This window comes from Gopherus flavomarginatus, chromosome 5 (assembly GCF_025201925.1).
Source record: "Gopherus flavomarginatus isolate rGopFla2 chromosome 5, rGopFla2.mat.asm, whole genome shotgun sequence".
Classification (NCBI taxonomy): Eukaryota; Metazoa; Chordata; order Testudines; family Testudinidae; genus Gopherus; species Gopherus flavomarginatus.
The window spans coordinates 43,901,525-43,917,855 of NC_066621.1; the positions used below are offsets into that span (position 1 = coordinate 43,901,525).

Consider the following 16,331-nt stretch of genomic DNA (forward strand, 5'->3'; position numbering starts at 1 on the left):
GGGCTGGGAAATGGGCACCTATCCTCTGGCCATGGCAACTTGGGGGTTGGGGGAGAGGGGCAGGCTAGGTGGGGGCCAGGAGAAGGGCACTTGTCCCCTGGCCATGGCAGGTCGGTGGGCCAGGCTAGGTGGGATCCGGGCACCTCTCTCCTGGCCGTGGCAGGTCCAGGCCAGAGCCGGGTTCAGGCTGGGGAAGGAGCTCCTGTCCCCCGGCTGCAGCAGGTTCACCAGGGCTAGGTTTCCTAAGCCCCTGCGCAGTGCTTAATAAGCTGCTGTGTGGCCATGCTGCTCAGCGGGAATTTAGCAGGCAACCCCCGCTCACATTTATTTGAAGCAGCCATGGCACTGCTTCCCTAAGTTTGGGGAGAGCAAGTCATATAATTTAATAGGTTACCTGGACTTACACAAACATTAAGAAGTCTGCTTCTTTCCCGGGGACAAACATCTTTTGGAAAGAAAGCCCCTATTAAAAGCTGCCTTTTACATTCCTAGCATGATTTAATTCTACAAATCCAACTAACAGAATGGTGAAACAAACCTGCTGAAGTTTAATGTTACCTTTAATAAGCTGTTGTACTAGTGCGCTGTTTGGCCACTTATCAGTACTGTGCATAATACAGTTAGCTATCCTTGTTAAATTACCCATATAACCATGCCGCCTTCCTCCTTCAGCCCTGAAAAAGAGAAGTTCAAATGTTCATCTTCCCAAATAGCTGGATGTTGAAGTATTTTGTAGTTATGGAACGTTAAGCCTATAAATCCAAGGAAGCAACACAAAAAGTTAGACCAGACAAGTGAGGAAGCAAAGTACTTTAAATACTCATAAGGAGAATGAGTAATGTATACTTCAAACCAAAACGTTTTTCGGGTTGCTAACACACATTTTTTGGGCTCCCTCTCTGAACTGTTTTTAAAATACATAAAGCTATCGATAAAGAAAGCAGCATGTTTAGTCATCAAGTTAATCTCCTGCTTCTACATAGTTTTGAGGGAAGTTAGTATGGTCAGAATAAGAGCAAAAATCCATTTAACATTAGATCCAATTTGCTAACAGGTTTGGAGAACCTACCTCACATAAGACGTTCAGACACCTTTCCTGAAAACTAATACTTTTCACTTAATACTTCAAAATATTCCATAAAGGGAGTTTTGAGCCTCTAACAGTGCTAAAATAATTCATTAATTCAGGCTACAATAAAATATTCCCAAATTTTGTAAAATCTGTCTCAGGGCTAGCCTAACACAAGGGCTAACAAACTTCTATGTACCAGATTAGTTGGGACTGTAGTTTGAGAATGGCATTCAGGACATTACTAGAAATTCCTAGATCTTTGTCCAAAGTGTTCCGCTGCCAAAGCTAACATCGCCTGACAAGGAACTGGAAATAGCAGCTCCCAAAATGACACCTTGCAGGGCTGAAGGACAACAGTTAAGACTAGCCAGAGCTGGCCTAGCCTTGAGAAACTGAAAGTTAGAGAAACATCTAGATCTGAGCTTCACTGCCAAACACCAGCAGCTGGTTGCAGGACAGGGATCTCTGTCCTCAGCCTGGACATACTGGCCGCATTTGAGGAAAAGCAAGATTGGGTTAATGAACTACTTGCCCGGTTGGACAGGCAGGCATCTAGTCTGCTGTTCAAATGAGCTTCTCAGTTACAAAAGCAATTAGATGGGCAGCTCAAGATAAAGAAAACGTAGAAGCCACATCTTGCACAAAAAGCTTGTCTACACAGGAGCACTAAGGAAAATTAATACAAATTAACTAAAGGTGTTAAAGTGGATTAGTTAAAATGCATTAAACCTGTGTGGAAACTCATGCAGAATTAAAGTGACCTTAATTAGGTTTTGTTTAACGAATTAAGGGACTTGTCTACACTGTGCCACAATGCACACTGTGGAGGTGTGAAAAGCAGAGTACACCAAATGTTATGCTCTAACTGCCCCACATGGATGCTGCAGGCACAAACTAAAAGATGCGTAGTTCACATTAACATAGCCCTGTTTGAAAGACTGCATTAAACCTCTGTATAGAGAGACATTCAGAAATGAAGTGGTCTTAATTCAATATAGCTTAATGCAGGGGTTCTCAAATGGTGGATTGCGACCCCAAAGTGGGTCTCAACCCCATTTTAAAATCAGACACCTTATTAAGAGTTACACTTTTATCAAAATCTCTTAACTGATGCCCTTTCTTGATTATATGAATCAAGCCTGATTATAGTGAATATTTCACCACCCCAACCCACAATAAGAACCAAGACAAGATGTTCTCATGAGTCTTTTAGCTACAATTCAATCCAATTTAAAACTCATTTGGTCTTGCTTTTAAAGTTAATTGATTAAAGCACAGAGATCCACATGGAGTGTTGTCAGTTACTGTATGTAGAGAGGCAAGACAAGCCCATCAATGGAGAAACACAGCCATCAAGCAGAACCTCCTTGAGCATTGCGAAAGCAGAGAAGATATTTAAGCATGGCAAGCTTAAGCACTGACATACACTGTGTGCACACTTACAACCAAGTGTGGTGTTCCAGACTTAATCTGTACAACATTTACTCCTGGGGGAATACTACACATGCAAAGAATTTATGTCCCCTGCAGATTTCTTTGCTTCCCTGCAGAAAAAATGACTCTCTGATGGGGAAGCAAAGGGAAACCACAGGAGCCGTCAATAACCCTTCCTAGCAGTATGTTTTGGGTGCCCAGGGCAGCCGGCAGAGAGGTAAATCATTGTGGGGCAGGAGATGGAACTGAGGAAGACCCAGCAGGTGGCTCCTAACGTGTGCAGGCTCAGTTGCTAGTCTGGGCTGGGCTAGGGAGGATGGGACTTCCTCTTCCCCTGCATGGCATTTGCGGCCAGGTCAGACCCACCCAGTGATTTCTCCCCCAGCTGCAGAAAGCTCTGCAAACTCGTGCACCCTCTCCCCCTGCTTCCTGCACCCATTGCTCCTCAGCTGCAGTGGGAAGGATCTCTGTACAAGGAGCTGCTCCTTCATCTGCCCAACCCCTGTGCATCCAGACGCCCTCATACCAAGAACCTCCTGCCAAGCCTCACCCCCAACCCTCTGCACTCAGAACCCTGCCAATGAGCCCCGAGCCAGGCACGCTCAGATCTCCAACCTACCAAGCCCCAACCAGTCGCACCTCAATATCCACCCCACTGAGCCTTACTCTCCCAGCATCTGACCCCCCCCACCCCACTGAGCCTCCCACACCCAGACCCCGCTGAGCCTCAACCGCCTTCACCTGGACCCCCTACAGAGTCCCATTACTATTGCACCAACAACCCGCCAACAAGCCCCTCTGTATCCAGATCCCCTCCACACCCAGATACCCGACTAAGCTCAGAGGGGCAGGGCTCTGGGGTGTTTCTGGGGCAGGCCCCATCCTTGCACTGTCAGGATTGGGTGCAGCCTCACTGCTGAGTCTGTGTCTGGGATGGAGGTGGAGAGAGCTGCACAGTGACCTCTCAACTCTGTGCAGCCAGTGCCCTGTGCTCCCCAGTGCCATGCTGGAGCCTCCACATTTATTTGACAAATTAAATTTAAAGAATTTTGCAGCATTTTAAAATACTGTATACAGAATTTTAATTTTTTTTGGTGCAGAATTTAATATTTTGGCACAGAATGTCCTCAAGAGTAAACACTGTTTGGCTCATTGTTTTACCTCTCCCTTTCTATCTAGTGCTCTATAAATCCTACATGAGTGATTGCTCAGCATTTAGGGTTTTTTTTTAAGGGGGGAGGGAATTAATTAAGGAGACTGAAGGCCTGAAGTGAGTGACGCTTTTGTGTTTTTTTAATTACCATTTCCTCCCTCTCCCTCATTCCTACAGTACATCTATCAGCCTAAAACATGTATAAATTAGCATAACAGATGACTTCTAACTGCCCATATATGAGGCAGAGAAATGACCAGCAGTTTCTCTCCAAATTTAAATCATGGTCTCTTTTGGCGGTTGGAGGTACTACTTCCTATTGTAGGTTTGGAAGTATTTGGATATCACGGAAATGGGCATGGTATGAAAACCTATGTAATAGCTGGTCTCTTTCATTTCTGTCTATACTAAGACGAGAAGCAGACTCCACAAGACCAGAGTATTTGGCCAGGAATAAAAACAGCAAAAGGAGGAAGAATATGGATTCAACATCAGAAAATGAGAGACTATGTTCTATTATAAAGACAAAAAGATTGTAGAAGTTAAAGAACCAAGTCAAGAACAGCCCCTCAGTAATTTTGCTTTATACTGCATCGCCTCCCACAAAGCAACTCATGTGAAGCTTAGATTGTAAGCACTTGAAGTCCTTGTCTAAAGTGTCAGGCATAATTTTTGGTGCTATATAAATTGTGTGTAGTATAAATTGGTGTCCTGTCTCATGAATGTAAGTCTCACATTAGGCTCCCAATTTTAATAATCCTTAGGGGGGGAAAAACAAACAAACAAAAAAACTTACTGAAGAACAAAACAACTGGGATTTCTTTAGTTATATTTACTACAGTGTGCAATAAGAGTTAAAGGTGGGCTTGCATATTTCTTACACAAGTCATTTTCCATACTTCCTCATGAGAGTTCAGTGTCAACAACACTATCCAACAAAGCACACCAAGATCTTTGCAGAATAAAAAGTTACTTCGCTTATACAGTAACTGAGTTCTTCAAAATATGGGTCACTACTGGTATTCCACTGCTGCTACGCATGCGCTCCATGAGCCAAACACCAGAAGATTCTTGCCAGCTGTGTCCATTGGTCTGTGCCTGTGCCTTTTTCCTCCTCATGTGGTGAACTGAGGGCATAAGGGGTGGTGCAGACCAACAACTTCTACCACAAATAGCCCTAGGACCAGAGGGGGAGGGCAGTCAGAGAACAGAGATAGGAACCGCACACCTTGAAGAACTCCAATTACTATACAAGATAGGTAACATTCCCTCAAGTAATGGTCTATATGTGTAATTCCTGTGGATGATGAACAAGCAGTACTGATTGAGGAGGGGGATGCAAGGACATCTGCTGCACCACTGATCAGACGACTGCTCCGTTGAAGGAAGCATCAGATAAAGGATCTTGCACCAGGCTGTAATGCCTTGTAAAGGTGTGAACAGAGCCCCACATTGTCACTTTACAGATTTTGAGGAGAGGGATGTCTTGAAGTGAACCTACTGATGCAGCCTCAGCTTTAGTTGAGAGAGTCCTCACACGACGGTGGAGAAGGGGCATCATTAACTCAAAGCAGGAGGCAGCCCAAAATCCATTTTGAAAGGGTCAGAGGAGATTACTTCCCCTCCCTTACATTCCACAAAGGATTTAAATAGCACTTTGCCCTTTGTAGGTAGAAAACTATGGTCCAACACATGTCCAGAGTGAAGTCTCCTATCCTTCACTGGGTGCCATGAAGCTTTGGAAAGAAAACAGATAAGTGAATACTTTGATTTAGACAGAACTCGGAGATTGCATCAAAAATTCACTTCCAAAGTAGTCTCAGCAAAATTTTGTCTGTGGAAGAAAGTGTAAGGCAGATCAGCCACGAGGGCCCCCCGCTTATCTGCTCCTCTGGCTGAGATGATATCAACCAGAAAGGCAACCTTCATCGACAGATGAACATGATGCCAAGGGTTCACACAGTCTTTATTAATTCTGACAGGACTAGACTGAAGTCCCCGTCAAGGTAGGTTTTGTTATCAGAGGTTCTAACACCAACACTATCTTTTAAAAAACATTCTTCACCCCTCTGGCTGTTCTCCAGAGGGTGACAGGTCTTGATAAGTGCTAAGTGCATCCATATAGAGCTAAGAGATACTTCCAAAGTCTTTCAGGAGAAAAGGTAGTTCAAAATGACAGGGATGTTGTCATCTTCTGGGGTTATTAGACAACGTTGGTGCCAAGCCAAAAACTCCTTCCCACTTTTCTGTGTAGCACTTGTATGGAATCCTTCCTATTGTTAAGGACAGATTGTACTGCTTCTGAACATGCCTTTTCTAGGTTCGTTGCCCATACAAATACCAGGCTATCAGGTGGAGGAATGCTGGAGTGGGATGTCTGATCTTGCCTCTGTCCTTGTTCAACAGGTCTGGGAAGAGCTGAATATGGATGCATGGGCATGCTGATATCTGGTGAATGCTGGGAAACCAGAATTGCCTGGGCCATCTGGGAGCAAATCAACATCATTGATACTCCCTGTTGCTCCATATTTCTCAGAACCTGAGGTAAAAGTGGAACATGTGGAAGGTCTGTCAGTTGTCTTCCTCAGTTGGTCTTTAAATTACCACAAGTATCAGAGGGGTGCCGTGTTAGTCTGGATCTGTAAAAGCAGCAGGAATCTTGTGGCACCTTATAGACTAACAGACGTTTTGGAGCATGAGCTTTCGTGGGTGAATACATCTGAGGAAGTGGGTATTTACCCACGAAAGCTCATGCTCCAAACGTCTGTTAGTCTATAGGTGCCACAGGATTCTTTGCTGCTTTTAAATTACCTGTAGTCATCACATGGTAATGACGAGTTCGGTGTAACCACCTCTCCTGCACTTGAAGATTCCAACCCTATTTGAGCTGGTGATTCCTCCTCTTCCCTCCATTAGTTTTTGTGTTCAGGATCTTCTCTGCAAAGGGAGGGCTGTCTGGATTCCCTATGTACCGTAGAACTGTCGCAATGTATGGATGTATGGATGTGTAGAAGGTACCCATTTTTGTTTTTTATCTTGCCTGTATCAGGGATTGCCCCACTCCTACACACAGTGCTGGTTTCAGGGTGCTTTAGCCCATCAGAGCTGGGAGAATGGTAGCATTCTCCTTGTGTGAGCCTTACACTCCTGTACCAGGGCATAGCCCCTCACTCAACTTGGAAGTGGTTGGAGAAAAGGCCCTCTTTTTGGATGAGAGCCTGGAGGAATCCTTCGCTCTACTCCTATGAGTCCCAGACCTGGAGGTCACAGTGCCAGGAATAGCACTTCTCAGTACCTCTTCCTGATGTACAGGAGGGTCTGATGGACCAGAGTTGGATCAAGGGCTCACACCAGGATCCATTAGGAATTTCCAAACCCTGTACTTATTGGACCTACAGGTTCAGTTTGGGAAGGATCAACATTGCCAGGGGAAGAAAAGTGTAAGGAACTGAAATCAGAAAATTAAAAGGCCAACAGAAGCTCTAGTCCAAGTGTCAGTGTGCTTCCTTGCCCAAGTTATTTTACTAGCTTTATTTTTATTCATGTACAAAAGATAAATACACCTCACACCTACTGACAAAAGGAGAAAAGCATGTTCAATATATTCCATGTTTGTTTATGACTCTTGTAAAATTTGTTTTAAGGTGGGGGGGGGAGATAGAACAGAATAAAAGCTGTATTATCCAGCACTTTACCAACCGGAAAGCTCTATAAACCAGCATTTCTGATCTTCACTGAAAGTCCGATTTATAGTTCGGTTGGCACAAGGCCAGCAAGCTCCCTACTTGGCTCCGTGTGGCTCCTTGGAAGGGGCGACATGTCCCTGCTGCTCCTAGGCAGAGGAACGGCCACAAGCTGTTCGGAGTGTGGGAGAGGTTGTGGGGCTCAGTCTCTGGGAGGGAGTCTGGGTGCAGGAGGGGCTCAGGGTAAGGGGTTGGGGAATGGGAGGGTGGTGCTCACTTTGGGCGGCTCCCTGCAAGCGGTAACGTGTCCCTGTCACTTCTAGACAGAAGCCAGGCTAGGAGCACTGCCTGCGCCCCACCCCGAGGACTGGCTCGGCAGCTCCCATTGGTCGGAAATGCAACCAATTGGAGCTGTGCAGGTAGCGCCTGCGGGTGGAGGCACACCTCTGCCTAGGAGTGGAAGGGACATCACTGCTTCTGGGGACCCACCAGAGGTGAGTGCTGCCCGGATCCAGCAGCCCACACCCTCTCCCACCCTCCAACCTCCAGCTCTGAGCCCCCTCCCGCACCCGAATTCCCTCCCTCTTAATTAACTGGAATTTTTGACTTACCGATACCCTCTCCCCATTCCCCCAGCATGCTGGATAACAAAGCTTTTACTGTAGTAGACTCAATTCTAAACTGATCACGCATTCATATGTTACATCAAATCTAATGTAGCACTTCAATTTCTGGGAAAGGAGTAAAGGCTTTGTTACTCACTGTTTCTTCTCATTCATTTCCCATGCTTCAAGTATTCGTTCCACTAATTGGCACTTAAGAAAAAGCTATTAAAAAAAAGTGTTTGCTTAGTATTTCTAGAAGCTTAAGTACAAAGTATCATATATTAAGATAATTTCAGACAGAAGTAGCAATTAGTTTCAGGCAGAAAACTATTAGATCACATAAGGTATTTTTAAGTTCACACAACAAAACTCAAAGTGCATTAAGCCCTTTTTACTACATTAAAGACCAAAATTCTTGAGATCAGCACTCTACAACTCCTATTTATGCATCTAAGTAAGTGTTCAGGTCCCTTTGTTCTCAAAATAATCTGCTGAGTACTGAACGTTTTTGAAGATCTGGCCCTAAGTGAACTATGAGCTATATTCAGAAAATCTATTTTCATGAATGACAAAATTAATAGCCTAGAATGTTCAGATTAGCCTAACTTTGGGTCCCAAATCATACACTGTTTACAAGCCTCATAGAATGTTTACAGGCCTCCCAGCAAACCAGAAAGGATTCTCTTCAGAGCTAGTCAAATCTACTCTTAAGTTAAAGGGATTCCTCTTCAGATAGACCCAAGACACTAGTTGTCTCCTACAACAGTCTCATCCTAGGGATGGATGAGCTACTGCTGCAGCCCTCCAGCCCCTAGCAGACTGGAGAGCAATCTACCATGCATCAACAAAAACATGCCTTCAACATGGGTAGTGAACTGTCACTAAATTTTTTTTTTAATATTACATGCCTCTATTTAATAAGACATGGTTTTATTTCCACTAGAAAGAGAAACAGCTACAATAGTTAAGACCAAGGCTTACAATGTCAGAATGTCCACAAAAGCACAACTTACATGTTTCAGTAACAGATTGTCCCCAGTGGAGTCCTGATCTGTAATTGTGCCATTTTCTGTACTTTCAAGGGGACTTGCAAGAATCAATGCAATACAGATTTCTACTTGAGTATGCAAGAAGTTATTCCATGTGTATTTAAAGAACATATCCTGCAAGACAAATTCAAAAGGATTTGATTACACACACGGGGGTCTTTTCACTGAACAAAACAAGCAGCAGTGTAGTTCTAGAAAGTCAGACAGTAACCAGCAATCTCTTAAATACTTTAAAATTTTGTACATGGCTTAGATAGCAATTTATTGTTGCCAATCCCTGTTCTAAAACCTTTCAGCAGTGGTGTGCCGAGTTTTCACATATACACTCAAATGTAAGGCTTTGCGTGCCGGTAATACATTTTAATGTTTTTTAGAAGGTCTTTCTATAAGTTTATAATATATAACCAAACTACTGTTATATGTAAAGTAAAGGTTTTCAAAATGTTTCACAAGCTTTATTTAAATTTAAATTAAAATGCAGGTCTTATTAGTTTAGTGTGATCCTTGCCCTTGCTTAGTTTTCCAATGTCTGGTGGCATGTATTTGCATACTTTAAGCTGCACAAAGGCTTCTGAGTGATCAGTTGATAAGTGGCTGGCAGGAGATCAGTGGCTGGAACCCCAGATCGGCAGCTGAGGTGAGTGGAGCTGGCAGCTGGTAGGGCTGAGCAGGGCCGGAAGCCTGGACCCTGTCTGGCAGGAGGCCTACGCTGGAACTCCAACTGGAAGCAAGTAGAGCGGAGCTGCAGCTGGCATGGGGCCAACAGCCAGAACCCCAGAGCAGCAGCAGGTTGAGGTCAGCCTACCCATATCTGGGGTCTTCGGGGGTGGACTGAGCATCTCCGCCCACCCCTGCTCTGCGTTTTCAGCTGCTGGCTCCTGCCAGCAGGGGTCTCAGCCCACTGCCAGCCTGGGGTTCCTTCCTCCAGGCCCGCAGCGGGTGCTGAGTGGGAACCTAGCTGGTAGGAGCCGGCGGTAGAAACCCCAGAGCGGTGGCAGGCTGAATGGCTCAGCCCACCGCTGCTCTGGGGTTTCAGCTGCCTGCTGCCAGCTCCTGCCAGCCAGGGTCTCAGCCTGATGCCAGTCTAGGGTTCCTTCACCCAGGCCAGCAGTGGGTGCTGAGTGGGACCAGCAGCAGGACCTCAGCTGGCAAGAGGCCAGCAGCAGGAACCCCAGAGCAGCAACGGGTTGAGTGGCTCAGCCCGCCCCGCGTGCCATCAAAAAATCGGCTCGCATGCCACCTTTGGTATGCGTGCCATAGGTTGCCAACCCCTGTTTTAGAAAGAAAAATCTACGCACATTTGGCACCTAAATAGCAATTTTACGACCCATAGTTGCCATATGACTTAGATCAGCACTTGTCAATTTATAGATAGGGAAATAGCGGGACAAAAGTTGAGTCAGAAAGACAACCCAGATGTCAATACTTCCAATCCTACCCTTCATTCCCTAGAATACTTGAATATTTTTAGGTTCAAGTACTGGGTACAGAAAGGCATATAGTAAAAAAATATGCCTTTAAATGTTAATTTTTCTGTCTCTCTGATTTAGATGAATTATGTTTCTCATATGGAAACAAGAAATTGGCAGCTGTCACTGGCAACATTCAGAATTATGAGAGAGTTCTTAGAAATACTCAATGATCTGAGATTTTTTAAATAAAATTTAGCAATGCCATTATGTGTGACAGACATGGCAACTTCCTGTAATATACTTGAAAAATACTATTTAATTAAAATTAAGTAACTTGGAGTCCAAAGGTACTCATACTTTAAGGCCAGAAGGGACCATCATGATCATCTAGTCTGACCTCCGGCATATTGCAGAACACAGAACCTCATCCACCCGCTCCCATAATAGACCCCTACCTCTGGCTGAGTTACTGAAGTCTTCAAATCATGATTTAAAGACTTGAAGTTACAGAGAATGCACCACTTACATTATTTTAAACCTACAAGCAACCTGTGCCCCATGACGCAGAGGAAGACAAAACACCCCCAGGGTCTACCAATCTGACCCAGGGCAAAATTCCTTCTCGACCCCAAATATGGCAAATCAGTTAGACCCTGAGTGGGTGGGTAAGACCCACCAGACGCCCACCTGGGAAAGAAGTCTCTATAGTAACTCAGAGACCTCCCCATCTAGTATCCCATCACCAGCCACTGGAGATGTTTGTTACTAGCAGTCACAGATCGGCTACATGCCATTGTAGGCAGTCTCATCATACCATCCCCTCCATAAATGTATCAAGCTCAGTCTGGACATCAGTTAGTTTTTTTGCCCCCACTGCTCCCCTTGGAAGGCTGCTCCAGAACTTTACTTCTCCGACAGTTAGAAACCTTGGTCTAATTTCAAGCCTAAACTTGTTTATATCCATTTCTGTCAGGTCCACACTGGCGCTTAGCTTAAATAACTCCTCTCTCTCCCTGGTGTTTATCCCTCTGAAGTATATTATATAGAGAGAGCAATCATATCTCCCCTCAGCCAAGCTCTTTGAGTCTCCTCTCATGAGGTAGGTTTTCCATTCCTCAGATCATTCTAGTAGATCTTCTCTGCACCTGCTTCAGTTTGAATTAATCTTTCCTAAACATGGGAGACCAAAGTTGCACACAGTATTCCAGATGAGGTCTCACCAATGCCTTGTATAATGGTATTAACACTTCCCTGTGTCTACTGGAAATACCTCGCCTGATGGATCCTAGGTCTGCATTACATTTTTAATGGCTGCAGCTCATTGGTGGCTCAGTTATTGTAAGAACATAAAAGCGGCCACATTTGGTCAGAGCAATGGTCTATCTAGCTCAGTATCATGTCTTCCAACAGTGGCCAATGCCAGATGCTTCAGAGAGAATGAACAGAGAGAGGTAACCAAGTGATCCATCCCATCACCCATTCCCAGCTTCTGGCAAACAAAGGCTAGGAACACCATCCCTGCTTATAGTGGCTAATAGTCACTGATAGACATATCCTCCATGAATTTACCTAGTTCTTTTTTGAACCTTGTTATAGTCTTGGCCTTCACATCAGGCCTCTGGCAAAGAGTTCCACAGGCTGACACTGCATTGTGTGAAGAAATACTTCCTTTTGTTTTAAGCCTACTGCCTATTAATTTTATCTGGTGACCCCTAGTTCTTGCCTTATGAGAAGGAGTAAATAACACTTCATTATTTACTTTCTCCACACCAGTCATGATTTCATAGACCTCTATCATATCCCTCCCTAGTCATCTCTCTTCCAAGCTGAAAAGTCCCAGTCTTATTCATCTCTCCTCATATGGAAGCTGTTCCATATCCCTTATCATTTTTGTTGCCCTTTTCTGTACCTTTTCCAATTCCAATATATCTTGGAGATGGAGCAACCAAACTACATGCAGTATTCAATAAGTGGGTGTACCATGGATTTATATGGAGGCAATATGATATTTTCTGTCTTATCTATCCCTTTCCTAATGATTCCCAACATTCTTTTAGCTTTTTTGACTGCCACTGCACACTGAATAAAATGTTTTCAGTGAAGTATCCGCGACTCTAACATCTTTCTTGAGTGGTAACAGCTAATTTAGATCCCATAATTTTATATGTATAGTTGGGATTATGTTTTCCAATGTGCATTACTTTGCATTTATCAACATTAGATTTCATCTGCCATTTTGTTGCCCAGTCACCCAGTTTTGTGAGATCCTTTTGTAACTCTTCACAGTCTGCTTTGGACTTACTCAACTATTCAAAAGTTATCATCTGCAAATTTTGCCACAACTGTTTATCCCTTTTTCCAGATCATTTATGAACATGTTGAACAGGACTGGTCCCAGTACAGACCCCCTGGGGAACACTGCTATTTACCTCTCTCCACTCTGAAAACTGAGCATTTATTCCTACCATTTGTTTCCTATCTTTTAACCAGTTACTGATCCATAGATCCCTCTTATCCCTTGACACCTTACTTTGCTTAAGAGCCTTTGAAAATCTAAGTACACTATATTCACTGGATCACCCATGTCCACATGCTTGTTGACCCCCTCAAAGAATTCTATTAGATGGGTGAAGCATGATTTCCCTTTACAAAAACCATGTTGACTCTTCCCCAACAAAATCATATTCATTTAGGTGTCTGATAATTCTGTTCTGTACTACAGTTTCAACCAATTAAGCTTACTAGCCTTATCCTGTGATCAAGGTATACATCCAGGTCTTTCTCCTTTGCCACTTCAACTGGTAAGTCCCCAGCTTAGAGCAAAAACTGTTCTTGTTAGTCCCTAAGTGTATGACCGTGCACTATTAGATTTCATCCCATTTCTATTAGCCCAGCTTTAAAGGAAATCCAGATCTTTTTGTAGGATATTCCAGTCCTCCTCTGTACTGGCAATACCTCCCAACTTTGTCTCATCTGCAAATTTTATTAGCACACTCCCACTTTTTGTGCCAAGATCATTAATAAAAATGTTAAATAAGATTGGTCCCAAGACTGATCCCTGAGGAACACCACTAGTAACCTCCCTCCAGCCTAACAGTTCACCTTCCAATATGACCCATTGTAGTCTCCCCAAAATGTATTGTTTATAGCCTGGGGCTTGGGGGGACAGGAAAGAGAATGTTATGTGAATCCTGGCAAGTGTTATGAACTTCAAATGACCGTATTAAACTATGTGCCAGATAAGAATGGACTTTTAGGACACACAGTGTTGAGTGGTTCGCCTAGGAATCTCCAGGGGGACGTGAATGTAAATTTCCTACATCCAGTTATGCAAAAACCCAGAGTTTTGAAGCTACCCCCAAGAAGACCATATTGTTGATTATCTGTTCCTGGAACCTGAAGATCAAAGACTCAAGCTGAGTAAAGGAAAGACCAAACTATTCATGATGGTTCTGAATCCGAGATAGTTCTGACCTTGTAACCATGGGGAAAAACTCAGTCATGGGTTTTGAAAACCTGACACCTATCTGAACCCAAGGTTAGTTGGGGTGATCTCTGGTAAGCTTACTAGCATGCATGTAGGTTTTTACCATTGGTTTAATTTTTTTTCCTGTAATACTTTCACCTTAAGACTAAGTGTGCTTGCTTAGATAGGGTTGTGTGAGCACTTAGCTGTTTAAATCATTTGGAGAGAAAGCAAAGTACAGACGCTGCTTGCTGGGAATATCACACAGTGTAAGAAGGGGACTGTGCAGCTTGGAAAAACCCTAATTAGGAGGGAGTGGAGACCTGGGTCTCTGCCCAAGAGATGTGACTGCTGAAGAAGCCTAGAGTGGGTGTCTCAAGGGACCATAGAAAGGGAATACAGGTGCAGTTGCCCTGAACTGTGACAATGTATCATTCAAAATGTCTTTAGGAAATAGCAACAGTCTTCCTTAAGAAAATGCTATTAAAACTGGATGGTTACTACTCACAGTAATTAAACCTACCATGAGATTTATGGTATTTCCCATTCTAAGTATAGGGAATACCACAGTAAACTTTGCATTGCGGTAAAATAATTTTAAAACGGCATCCACTGCAGAATATGAAGAACGTTTATATGGCTTAGGCCTAGTTTTATTTTACACCCTACACTAATACAACATATTATACAAACAGTATACCAAATTAAGATTATATAAAACAGAGATGTTATGCAAAACCAAGGACGACAAAAATAACGGCAACTAATAAAAAGGTTAAAGCATAAGTAGGAAATAAAAGTCAACCTGAAAAAAAGGCATGCTAGAACATAAGGCAAAAATACACATTCAGTGGGAGAATCTACGTGGTAAGAAGATTGCCAACTAGATACAGGTCTTCAAGTGCAATACAGTGGCGAAATCACCACAGGTTTGGCAGCATACAGAGAGGTACCGCTTCAGACGAGGAAGATAACCAGTCCTTTATGTCACAGATGGGACTGTACTTAATGCACTGTATACAGTTGACACATTTAAAAGGAATTAAAAGAACATAAAAATTAAGGACAGGACGGAATGACTCGGGAAGAAAGAATAAAAGCAAAGTAAGTTTAAGTAGGTTGGTTGAAAGAATTTGAGCATGGGGAAGATAGCAAAGATAAGGTAGCAATCTAGATCTGTCTGTAGAGTGTAAACACCAAGGAGTAAGAAAAACTACGTACTGTACTGAGGTCTAAAGAGTAAACGATTAAGCAGAGCTGAGGAAAATTTTTGGTTACCATCGGGAAGAGAGTTTAACAAAATCCAGATGGTGGAACAGTCTCACAATGAAAGTGGTGAAAGCCTCATCACATGGCTTCCTTCAAAACACTCTAGGGCACAATCTGCACTGACAAAATGAATAGACATTGTGATATCTTAACAGGACTTTACCATATACTTTCTATGATTTTATAAAAATGAAGAGGGTAGTGTAGAGCTCTTAATAGTGTAAGTAAATTATTCTTACCAATACAACTCCTATACTGTTCAACTCCATAATTTCCAAGTTCACATTGTTTGTGTTACTCTGTGGAAGGCTGGATATCAACCTAATCACATTTAAGCGAGTGTTTCCCACAGGCGGATCCAATACGCCCCATGTTGTCTTCAAAACACTTTTCTAGACAAAAAACAAAAAACAAAAAGAGTCCATGGGAAACAATTTTTTTTTTTAAAGTACACATTTATTTCAAGTCAGCTCGGTGTTATTTATCCACAAACAGAAAATGTGGTAAGAATCTTGTATGGCCAATTTGGCAGCAGTAGCATGACATTATGTTGTGGGACCATTGCTTTAGTTCCATACATTAACACTTATTTTCTAGCACTATGGATTGGGAACAATGAGAAGACAGTTAGGCTGGGGGAAATAAGATATGGTGTACACAAACCTAGTGGCATTATGGACACCTAAAGGAGCTGCATTCAGACCCACGATGGACATTTACCTGAGAGAACTGTGATTCAGAACACACTTCATCAAGCTTTAACTATTCAAGTCCAGTGTGTCTAGTTAAGCAGTTTTTGTATTTATCCAGGCAAGAAAATTAGTAATTATTGTAGTAAATTTTCTAAAGTCAGAAGAGAGAAATAAACCTTAGCTGCAGACTTCAGAATAATTATGTTTGTTTTAATGAAGAGAATGTTGTAAATACTTAATGGTCCCTACTGCTGCCATATAAATGCCAGCATACTTGCACAGGAATTTAGGAATTGCGATACCAGATCAGAACAGTGGTTTGTGTACTCAGACAAACTGGCAGTGGTCAATACCAGCTGCTTCCAAGGAAGGCAAAAAGCTCATAACGGACAGTTATGCAATAAACAGCAAACAGGGATTAGGAAGAAGTGTCCCCTCAATCAGTGGTTCTGTTGTGCCCTGAATGGAGATTTTATCTCCTTTCTAAGAAAGCATC

General features: G+C 43.2%; 1 pseudogene; it reads right to left on the reverse strand.

Annotated features, from left to right (window-relative positions):
- LOC127051107 (serine/threonine-protein phosphatase 6 regulatory subunit 3-like) overlaps positions 1–16,331 on the reverse strand; it is an 89,777-nt pseudogene that overhangs the window by 65,281 nt on the left and 8,165 nt on the right.